Source organism: Thamnophis elegans, chromosome 6, assembly GCF_009769535.1.
Source record: "Thamnophis elegans isolate rThaEle1 chromosome 6, rThaEle1.pri, whole genome shotgun sequence".
Lineage (NCBI taxonomy): Eukaryota > Metazoa > Chordata > Lepidosauria > Squamata > Colubridae > Thamnophis > Thamnophis elegans.
Window position 1 is genome coordinate 24212025 of NC_045546.1, and position 12462 is coordinate 24224486.

General features: G+C 36.0%; 1 long non-coding RNA gene across 3 annotated transcripts; it reads right to left on the minus strand.

Moving 5' to 3' along the window:
* Positions 1-4744: 4744 nt before the first annotated feature.
* On the minus strand, positions 4745-12394 carry LOC116510111. Of its 3 annotated transcripts, none has more exons than XR_004255619.1 (5): positions 12022-12393; positions 11155-11367; positions 10692-10773; positions 8718-8777; positions 4745-4961 (listed from the first exon to the last, which is right to left on the minus strand). It is a non-coding gene; the product is annotated as an uncharacterized LOC116510111 (long non-coding RNA). The 3 variants fall into 3 exon arrangements; XR_004255620.1 differs by lacking the exon at positions 4745-4961 and adding an exon at positions 7233-8273 and having other exon boundaries at positions 12022-12394; XR_004255621.1 differs by lacking the exon at positions 4745-4961 and adding an exon at positions 8397-8437 and having other exon boundaries at positions 12022-12394.
* Between the last annotated feature and the right edge of the window lie 68 nt (positions 12395-12462).

The following is a 12462-nucleotide window of genomic DNA, read 5'->3' on the forward strand; positions in this document are numbered from 1 at the left end:
ATCAGGGAAGGGGTCTAAATTACTATTGGACAAATTATTCCATCAGAGGAAGTGGGGTTCATAGAGAATGCTTATTTTTTAGCCCCCTTCTCACCAGAATTCCTAGTGATTGGGTATCCAAACATATCTGATTAGTGCAGATTGTTTAGATAGTCTTTAACATACGGCTGGTCACTTAGTGATCATTTGAAGTTATGACAGACCCCAAAAGGGATTTATGATACAAATTTGAAGTTCTAACATCTATCCTCCAGTGAAACCACATTTGGGTCATTTGGCAACCAGACTGCATTTACAGCCATTTGCAATGTTGCATTGTCACATCACCACAATTTACAATGTTTGCTGGAGATCAGGGTTTCCAGCAAAACACACTACATAGCGAATGTGTTCACTTAATGACTGCAGTATTCGCTTAATGACCACTGCAAAAAGGATAATAAAATCAGGTGCAGTGATGTCTGACCATAACTAATGGCCAAAACTGTGGGCTCGAGTATAGTCATAATTCGAGGATTACCTGTATTTGGAGTGTATAGCATCAAAGATACCCACGTCCCAAGCCATATAGACAATAACCAGCACCTTGAATTGCATCCAGAAATAAACTGGTAGACAAGTACAGCTTACATTAAATAGGGATTAAAAGGTTGTACATGGTTTAATCCATTAGTTACAGACAATCATATTCTGTACCATCTGAAATTTCAAGATGGGCCTCGTGTACAATGTGCTGTAGTAGTCCAATTAAAAAATGTCAAAAACACGAGTGACTGTCATTAGAATTCCCATTCCAGGAAAGACTCCTTTGCACAATCATTGACTGGCATTGCCCAGGTAGGAAGAAATGGAATCATAACTGAATAGAATCACAGCTATTTGGAAGGTTGATAATACTGAAAACTGAAGGATTCAATAGTATGAGGAGAATCATGCTTCTCAATTCTATAAGAGGGCACCCATGGTGATTTTTATCACACGCCTAGGTTTCTTGGCTCAAAAGTCTTTATATAATCCATTTCCTTCTGAATTGTTACCATACCACCTTTTAAACAACTTTCTCTAGAAAAGAAAATTTGGAGACTGGACACCAATCATTTAATAAAGCCAGGTGTAAAGACGGCCGCTTAAAGATGGGCAAATAAGTTCTTCTTTTAAAATTAATAATTGGCTTAGTGTTTCCTTCCCATCCCCACAAAGGAAAGTGGCGAGCAATACAAGCAGTGATAGAAAGAGGGTAAAGCTAATGTGATAGTAATAATCTAATTATCTGCACATTGAGTTGAGATTAGGAAACTAGAATTGGGCAGTGATCATACGTGCCAATCTCTTTTCTCCTGTAACAGCTCATCCTTAGTTCCTCCCATACCTCCCACAGCTACTCAGTAATAATTCATTACTGCTTTTCACACTTTCCTACATTCATCTAACAAAACGCCCTAAATTTTACTTCTTTTATAGCACACACCTCTAACCCATCCTTTCCATTGAATGTTCATCTCATTCCAAAGTTGGGAGCCCTCCCTGTTTTCATCTTGAGTGGGAGCCTTTCTTCTCCATTCCTCATCTCCCACCAAAGAAATGCAACTGTCATTTTCATCACTTTCTTTGCCATTCCTCCAATGTTCCATTTACTACCATATTTTTCAGACTGTAAGACGCACTGGAGTATAAGGTGCACCATGATTTTGAAGAGGTAAATTTTTTTAAAAAAGTTTTTGCACTCTGCAGGCCTCCCAAACCCTCTGCACACCTAGTTTTTTGCCAAAAAAAAAAAAAAAAAAAAAAGTTGGGGGGAGGGCATGCAGAGATTTGGGAGGCTCTTAAGAGTGCTCCTGGGGGCAGGGCAAAAAAGAGCAAAAACCGGCCCATTTTTCCCAAAAAAAGGTCCATTTTTTGCAAAAACAGATCCATTTTTTGCAAAAACAGATCCATTTTTTGCAAAAACAGACCATTTTTTGCAAAAAAAGGGGGGGGGGAATGCAGAGTCTTTGGGAGGCTTGTAGAGTGCTCCTGGGGGCTGCGGGGGCAAAAACGACTTATTATTTGCTTTTTTTTTGCCCTCCCCAGCCCTCAGGAGCACTTTGCAAGCCTACCAAACCCTCTGCACGTCCATTTTTACAAAGGAGACAGGGTTTTGATAGGCCAAAAATGCTGTATTCAGTATATAAGTATAATCTTTATTGTCATTGTACTTAAATACAGCGAAATTTGTTATATAAGATTCACCCAGATTTTCTCCCTCTTTTTTTGGGGGGGAAAAGGTGCATCTTATACTCCGAAAAATATGGTAGGTCCCTATACTTACTCACACCAAGCTATAATCCTTGAATAAAATCAGGCAGAAAGGAGTCCATTCACCTACCTATACATCTGGTACTCAGTTAATTCCCAATCATAATTTTTCATTTCTTGTTCCTTCTATCTTTCTTTGTTGTCTTCCTGCAGCACTTTATTTATTAAATTTATATGCCACCCATCTCATTGTCAAGATGTGCTGTTTGTCATTTCCACTACTGCTCATGCTGGCTTCCACTTTTCCTCATGATAGATGCCAACTAACCTCCACCCACAAATACACTTATCTTTTGGCACAGCAGTCACTGCCACTGAAAGCCCAATTTCTGGTCTCTCCAATCAGTGCTACCAGCCCACAACTTGCAAAAAATGATAAACTTTCCAGGGCATGTACCTGCCTTCTTCCTGTCAGCTTGACAGAACAGGTATACATGTTATTGATTATCCACTCTCTGAACTTTTAAATACTTGTTACTGGCCCTACTCTTATGTCTGCAGAAATTCCTAATGCTTATAGAAGCTCCTTGTATCCAAACATTAGAGATCTGTAAATATTTAACATAAAATATATTATATTGGACAGGAAAAGAAATAAAACACCATAAATATCCGTTCCTGACATTTACAAAAGAAAGGCTTGAATGAAACAATAGGTTTTAATGAACACATCTAGAATGTCAGAGGAAAAACAAGAGAGAACACAAAACTTAAACCGTGAAATATTTGATAACCCATCAAAATCTCAAATTCAGTGGTTTTAGAAAAATATCTAAAACCTATCCTGTGTATACATTGTTTTTCAAAACAGGATGTCCACATTGAGGCCATCTGTTGCCTGAGGATGTAAAGCTGTTTTCATCTTAAATTACTTCTCTAAACATGCATATTCAAAAACATGTCCCATTGTAGCCAGTGATACACATATCACTATGTCACTGTATCAGCAAAGATGACTGTAAACTGTAAAAATTTACAAAAATTTTCTGTTGCATTGATCCTGAAAGGTTTGGGCAATGTGTATAACTTTTAACCTATTACCAAAGACAAAGTAATTTGCTCTGTAACTTTTGACCTATAAAACAAGCTCTTTCAAATTATATTTAAAAGGATGATTTTCTGGGAATCACACAGCTGGTTTGCCCCGGATCAGGCGATTCAGTAGTGGCGGAGGCTCTGCCCACCCGCCCAGGCACTTCTGCGCATACGCAGAAGCATTGCGTGAGCATGCAAATGCACACACGCGAACCAGTAATAAAATAAATTGAAACCCACCCCTGGAATCACAAGTAAGCTTTTAAAAATTGTCTATCTGTCAAACTGAACAGATTTATAACAGATGATTATAAAACATTGTCATACGGTTTCCATATAATGTGTTTCTTTTTCAAGTTGTATTTTGTCGTTGAATGAAAAAAAACCCAGGCTATAATAATTTGGTTAATTTTAAAACATTTAGTTTTATTAGATTTTTATCTCATATTTATTACTTTATAAAGAAGTCAAGATGGTGTACATACATAATACTCCTTCCATTTTCTTTTTTTTTTCAGCAACAACAACCCTGTGAGGAGGACGGGTTTGAAAGAGATAACTGGCTCAAAGTCATCCAGCTGCTTTTTCATGCCTAAAGTGGGACTACAACTCAAGAGTCTTGCTGTTTCTAGGCCATCACCTTATCCACCAACCCAAACTGGCATGTAAGCATTTAGTTAATTTGATTTTGTTAAAATCCACATGCAAAAGCAAACATCAATGTCAGAATAATAACAGGGAAATTTATTTTGTCAACATGTTTGGTGAAAAATCTTTATATTGGCCAATTATTTTGTTGGCTTGAGGTTGGTTGTAATCATTAAATTCTTCAATGACTATCTGAGGGACAAAAAAAAATAGGAGAGGCTTATCACAGATCTGTTATAGATGCTTATTTTTTGGGACACACCAGAATGAGATCTCTAGCAGTATTTCTCCTGGACTGAAATGAATTCCTTTTAGAGTTGCTGTAACTCTCCATTTAGTCTACACTCAAGAAGAATATCAAGATACATCTTTTTATTTACTTTTTGGAACAATTTTAATGTTTTACTATATGGTATTATTTTGTGTTGTTACTTTGATTAAATGCAATTACATATAGTTATCATTTTTGTAATGTTTCTTGAACTTTTAATGAGTAAAAGTTCAATTTGTATTATTACTTTAATTAAATGCAGTTAAACATAGTTGTTTTGTTATTTTTATTGAGTTTTGGTTCTAAGGTAAAAGGATAGAATAAAAATTTAAATAATATTAGTTTAGACCTACACACGTATGTCTGAAGGAACCTATTCTCTGCTTTCTAACATAGCCCTTGGTTAATAGCAATAGCACTCAGACTTATATACCGCTTCCCAGTGCTTTTCAGCCCCCTCTCAGCGGTTTACAGAGTCAGCATATTGCCCCCAACAATCTGGGTCCTCAGTTTACCGACCTCGGAAGGATGGAATGATGGGAATTGGGGCTGGAATTTCCATTGCTAATAGATATAGTCATTTGTGACCTCTTGCAAGCTATCTCACTGACTTTGCTTGTAGGGAGTCAGCAAAGAAGGTTGCAAATGGTGATCACGTAATCTCAGGACACAGTGAAGAGTAGAAATGGTTGTAGGTATCACTCATTCAGGGCTGTTGAAAGTTTGAATACAAATGAAAAAGGGGTCATTAAGCCAAGACCACCTGTACTGACATTTGTAAAAATATTCAATAGCAGCCTTCTAAATAACACAGGAATTAGTATAATGAGTCCACATTGTGTATTAACTTGTTTCTTTTAACATGAATTATTGAAAAAGCTATAGGTACTAGATTCTTACATTAGTTCTACAAACCAAATTTTATAAATGATTGTATCTAGATTCACACAATGCACTTGGACAAATCCTAACAAGCTACATTCTGATTTAACACAATCTGTGTATCCAATCAGTATTACAACATATGGATAACTGTTGAAATTGTGGCAATAACACAGCAAAGGAGACCAAAAAAATTCACATTACATATATATCAATAAGCAAAAGTGGATTTAGAAGTACAACTACCTTTCAGATAGATTTATTTACTTTTATATGTATTTATTTTGGGAGTTCTTAGGTTGCTTTAGCTATAATAGACTGTGACCGTATACATACCTGATACAGCAATCAAATTAAAACAATGCATATAGTAAAAAACCAAAATATCTCTGTACTATTAACAAATATTTCACATATAGATATCCCTTTGGAGAGAAGAATAAGTTAACATATCAAATCTCAAATGCCCTGGCATTTACAACTTCTCGAAAACTCTGGACCATGGGGACATATCAAATTTCATATCCAGTACAAATCAAGTATTATATCCATGATCCCATAAGCTTCTTACAAGAGCCGAGGTGGCGCAGTGGTTAAATGCAGCACTGCAGGCTACTTCAGCTGACTGCAGTTCTGCAGTTCGGCTGTTCAAATCTCACCAGCTCAGGGTTGACTCAGCCTTCCATCCTTCCGAGGTGGGTAAAATGAGGACCCGGATTGTTGTTGGGGGCAATACGCTGACTCTGTAAACCGCTTAGAGAGGGCTGAAAGCCCTATGAAGCGGTATATAAGTCTAACTGCTATTGCTATTGCTATTATTGCTAGATCTTCTGTTTTATTTATGTTATTGCTTAGTTTATTAGCTTTATTCTATTCATTATTACTTATCTAAATGTCGGTTTGTACTATTTTTAGCATCAACTACATAATATTATGAAGCAATATATTAGATATTCATGAACTTTATGTAATTATGTGGCTATTTCATAATTTATTTTATGCAATACCAATACTGGAAATCTCACAAAACTCAAGAAGATTAATAGCAGCAATTGAAGAAAAGATTCTCAAATTAGGAAGAGAAAACATTCCAAATTATGAGAAATCTAAACTGCTTTTGGTGACATAAACCTCTGTTAGAACTTTATTCTGTTCAACTTTAAAGTTTTCCATCAAATGTATGTTTAAAGTTTCCCAGTTTTCTGATGATATAAAATCCACAAATACAACAGACCACTATACTTATTTATTTATGCAATTTACTGCCCACCCATCTTACCATTGGGTAACTCTGGGCGGCTTATATTATTGTAATATTATTGCATTATTATTGCATTATTGTACGGCAATGTTAATAGTAAGAAAAGTTGGTATTTCAAATAGTTCATTTTGCACAATTCTTAAAAGCATCTTTCTATGTAAGAATAATTGTATGTCACCATGAAAACATCAGTGAGCAGTTTTTTTGTCTGTAATCAAATTTTAATTTATTTAGATATTATTTTTAGTGAATAATACTACATTCTTACAGCCTGTGACCTTAATTGTTCCTGCTCCTAAGTTATTTTGGTCATTCTTTTTGGCATTATTTCCAGTTCTGTAATATTATTTTTGAGGTTAGTGAACTGATCTTTATATATACTTTCCAAGAAAAGCTGCACAATAAATTTATATACTATAATACAAGCAGCTTTTTTACCCTTTTCTCAGCAAGTCAAACATGAAATGTACTGTTGAACAGCAGTTATAGTTTTTAATCAAACTATGTACCAGAACCTCATTAGTCCTTTCCTGGTCAGTCATTGACAAATCAGATCCTATCTGTATACAGGGGTGGGCTTCAAAAATTGCAGCAACGGGTTCGAGCTGCCTCGTTGCTGGGTGGGCGTGGCATGGTGGGCCTCCTGCACTATAGCCGGGGGGGGGGGGACTCCCTAGGCTCTGGAAGCTTTTCTTGAGCCTCAGTGAGGACAAAAATTGCTTCCCCCTGGGCTCTGGAGGCCGGAAACAGGCCCATTTCCCCCCTCCCTGAGCTTTCATGTGGGTCCTGCACTTACCTGGCATGATGAATAGGCCGCATGGAGACTCCTGGGAGGGGCGTGGTGGATGTGGCCAGCCAGGAGTGGCATTTGGGGGTTCGCCAGCTGGGCAGAATCCTAGCTAGAGGATCACCCCAACCCGTGAGAACCCCCAACAGCCCACCCCTTTATATATTTAAATTAGGGAACAGAGAGTTTGTGTTTAAAATACACATTTCCTAAATTTTGAAAAAAAAATTTGAGAATGCTTGAATTATCTTTCACTTTTAGCTATTTTAAATAATGTGTCCTATCGCCAGAAAACCCAGAAAAAAACATTCATTCATGAATTTGAAAAGGCCTGTTACTTTTTTGTCAACTGTGGAAAACTTTCCATTATTACTTTCCGTTATTATTCGCTATTTGCTATTATTTACTACTTGCTTTCCGTTATTAATCAGGTATTAATCTGCCTCTATTTATTTATTATACACAATTCTACCACCACTAACTATGTATTTTTACTGTGATACCTTCTTGGTCCTTGACATAAAAATAATCCAACTATTTAATTTCTGTAGCCATGCATCTCAACAAGTGACTCTAAACATCCTACATCACAGAGATATATCCCACATGCTTTGGTTTTCTGTTTTACTTTTTTTTTTTAAAAATGAAGACAACTGTATAACCAGTTTGGATAGCAGGATTATTGAAAAAGAAAGCAGGAAGTAACTGAGAAGAATTTAGAAGCTCTACCTATGGCTCCTAATCCTCCTTTAGAGATTTAACACACTAGATGTATTACTGATTTCAGAATAATTGTTAAGGATTACAAAAGAAAGGGGGGAAAAGTATGCACAATTTTGTTTGCAAGATCAAGTTTTTTAAAGCAACATTAGCAGATTGGAAAGTTATAAATAATTAATCATCATCAAATAATTAAATAAATAGAGGGTTACTTTTAAAGTTATCTTCCTAGATCCATTTAGATTCCCTATTAATAAATCTGCAAAACTATAGCATCATTTTTCTTATTAATCCTTTTTGTCTTCTTAGTAAGAATGGCATAAACCCTCAGGTGGAACGGAATGTGTCATCCAATTTTTTCAGGACAAATTGACCTATTTGATGTTATTTTGGAATAAGAAATAGAAGTTAATAAATGAATACATATAAAAGTGAAGACCAAAAATATCAACGTCTGTCTGTCTGTCCGTCCATCCGTCTGTCCGTCCATCCATCCATCCATCCATCCATCCATCTATCTTTTCCTCCAAACAGTTAACTATTAATTTGGAAGGGAGGGAATGTCATCTTAAATTTACTAAGAACAACAGAGGGCAATGTTGAAAACAAGGGACTGAGGTTTGAGGTATAAATGGCTACCTGCTAAAAAGCATGGATACCTTTGAAAGTGAACTAGATCAGCTGTTCCTTGAAACAGGTATTTTGCCTGGTGAATATAACCTTTTTGTTATACTTTTGTTTTTGTTATTATCTCTATTTTCTTTCCTTTACCTTTAAAAAATTATCTCTTTATCGTAAAAGAATTACCTTTTTCTTACCTCCCATTCATCTGGCTTTACTCCTAATTTTCTTTTTCCATTTGTGTTCTATATCAAAATCTATACAGGAAAGGATGAGCAATTTATTTGTATGTATCCCAATAGAAACAAAGACATTTCAAGATATTACTTTCAAGTAAAGAGTTTTGTGACATGTTATTGACTGATCCTTGCACTACAACACACTTTCATGGATTACAGCCCATCTCACTAGACACTTGTTATGACAAAGTTATCAACTTATTAAAGAAATGTGAATCTTTAAAATAAAACAACAGATTTACATATTCACCACTTATAATACATTTGTTTACTGCACTTTGTTGCAACAAAATTTGTATCCATATAAATTGCTTATATTCAGTGATCGTATTAATTCCAATTTTCTCTTTACGAAGCAAGTAGACAATTTTGAAGAAATGTTTACATTCACCTAGTAGGGGAAAAGTCCCACTGAGGTTGTTAGAAGCTGTCAGTAATCACATATGGAATTATATTGATATTTTACGAGAATTAGCTTATTGTAATTTAATCCTGTTTTAAAATCTCATGGTCTTCTGGTTTCTAGCCTGATATCTTAACCACTATACCAAACTGGGCCTTACATACAGGTAGTCCTTAACTTATAATTATTCATTTAGTAACCATTCAAAGTTACAGCAGCACTGAAAAAAATGGTTTATAACTAGTCCTTGCACTTGCAACATTCATAGCATCTCCATGACTATGTGATCAAAATTTGGACACTTGGCAACTGGCATATATTTACAATGGGTGAAGTATCCTGGGGTCATGTGACCTTCATTTGAAACCTTCCCAGGAGCTTCCAGCAAGCAAAGTCAATTGGGGAACTGGATACACTTAACAACTGCCTGATTTACTTAATAACCAGTGATTTGCTTAATAACGACAATTTGTAAAATTGCTTAACACTCACTTAACAACTGCCTTACCAATGGAAATTCTCATCCCAAATGTGGTTGTGAATCAAGGACTAACTGTAATAATAAAACAATTCCAGAATAAATAACAAAAATACGACTCTGTCCTATTTTAGTTGGACAGATCCAAACTAAGACTATAATTGTATATTTAGGTTGAACTCAGTCGCACTTCTAAATAAAAACATGTCAGTAAATGGGGAAGATCAGAATACGCTAAATTACAGACTGATTACTTAATGTCTTTTCTAGAGGAACTAGTGAATTACTACTGAAATAAATAAACATAAATAAAGCACAAGTTGAAGGCAAATATCACAATTCACAACTTTTAAAATTACTTTATTATATATTTATTTACCGAGAAAAGTACAAATTAGCTGGTTTCATACCCTGTTTCCCTGAAAATAAGACCTCCCTGGATAATAATCCCAATTGGGCTTTTGAGCTCATGCACTAAAATAAGCCCTCCCCAAAAATATTCCAACACAGCAGCAGCCATGAGGTGACCATGATCGCTGCCTCCTGCGCCTCAAAAATTATAAGACCTCCCCAAAAATAAGGCCAAGTGCTTATTTCCAGGATCGGGAAAACACGGTACATCCTAATGGATCAATGTTTCCAAACCACTGTGGCCAGATGAAGATACACACAAAGCCATGGCTCATATAATTCCATATGAACACTGCAGTTGGGTAGCCAATACATTTAAATTAATGGTTTATTGAATAAAGCACAATTAATGGGATTTACATGATACTCTTAAGACATTTATAACTTATAAACCATAATTTCTGTAGTTACCCAATATACAAAGCTAAAACCCAAACAAATTACAATTTGGTTTAGCCCAACAAATGAACTGGGATAAGAAATAAAGAATGAGATGACTAAGTTTGCAGACAACATCAGCTTAGTAAGAATAATTAAACCAAAAGTATTAGTGAAAGAATAAATATGAAAATACCAAGCATGGTTTAGAATAAACAAACGTAAAGTGAGCATATTAGAGCAAAATTCTGACTTCACTTACATACTGCATAACTGACCACGAAAGGGTTCTTGAGTTTATGGCAGATAGATCAACAAAAAAGGTTGGTTCACTTGTGCTCCTGCTGTGGAAAAGACACAATACAAGTGCTTGGAGGTAACTGTGAAATAAAACGGAATCTGTCCATATTATAACGCTTTTCTACCAATCTATGATACATCCACACTTGGAATATATCTACAAGTTTGCTAGAAGTAGCACAAAAAGGATACCATATAACTGAAGAAGTTGCAAATTGTCCAAGAAACTGGAACAACTACCCTGTGACAATTTGACAATTAGGCATCCTCACAATCCTGTAAATATTTTCTCCTCACAATTCAAACTTTAAAATTTAAAGTTCAAAGCCCTAATAGCTTAGATGCTGTAAGCTTGATAAATAGTCTATCTTGATATGAAACTGTCTGCACATTAACAGAAGCAGGAGAGGCTCTCTTGAAAATACCTTCACTTTCTAAGGTCCATTTCTTGTACACATAAAGGAAAGCCATGCAGGTCCCAAGTTGTAGAACGTAACTCTTTTTCAGTCTGTTTTTCTAATATCAGAAAAAGCACCTGGATCATTTTCTTCAGTCAGAGCTTTACCGTTTCAATTCAGTTTGATAATGACAGTTTGGTAGTGTACATTTTAAGTGCCAGTGCCTTCACTTTTGAGTATCTAAAAAAAAGGATATATATTTATATATTGTAAAAATAAGTAACAGAATCAAAGATGATTTAGTAAAGCTGAATATGAAAGATTCAGGAGAAAAAATGAGAAATGTTTCATGGAGATCTTAATTACAATGTGAAATTTTGTTTTTTTGCGTGGGGATGGGCAAACAACTTTAGTACAGAGAAATTCGTGGAGGATAAATACTCCCAGTTGCAGAGTACATATGCTGTTAGCCTTGTTTGCTACATGCCCCGTTGCCCAAACAATTAATTTTAACATCTTATTGTTCTTAGGAATGACTGACTAGACCTAACACATTTAAGGTTCCCAAACTCTTTCTGCCAAAGAGCCCTTTAACTAAACATGTTAATGAAGAATTCATGCACAAGTCTTAAACACAAGAAATGCATAATGCCTACCTCCAGAGAGTAAAGGGATCAGTTTTAAACCACGCTATTTAAAATTCATTAGTTGTTTAAAACTAATTTGCTTGTCCAGTTCTTAAGAAAATTACATAAAATACCGAGCTGATAAAACTGTATTTAGGAATGTAGAATACCTCCGCTCCCTCTCGGCAAACATATGGAATGAACCAGTTTTGATACCGTAAAATGTCAATGAAAGAGACCCCCAAAGCAAAAGTTTAGAGGAAAATACCTCGGGAGTTACTTTGCAGTAGTAGATCATCCCCTCGGGAGACTCAACAGGATTTATTTTTAAAGAATTGCATCTAGGACTATAGTAGCCTCAAGGCAGCGTACAGTGTTTAGTAAGAGAAATCCTCCTCTGGAGGAATGAATCTGGAGCCATGGCTTAAATCGGCAGTCTTACATTTCCCACGCCCCAAAACTAAGAGGGGGGGGGGATTGTTTTTTAAATCCCACAGAATAACTTTCGCATTAGCGGCCTCTTAACTTCCCCGCGCTCTCGGTGGGCGTTTCCCAAGGAAAAAGAAAATTCAAACCGCCGTATCTTCCAGGGGGCCTTTTTTTTTAACCACCACCACCCTCCCACCACGCGCCTCGCGCGTATGCTCGGAAGAAGAGGCGGGGCAGTTCGGGACCAGGACTCTTTTTTCGCGGGGAACGGTTTCAAGAG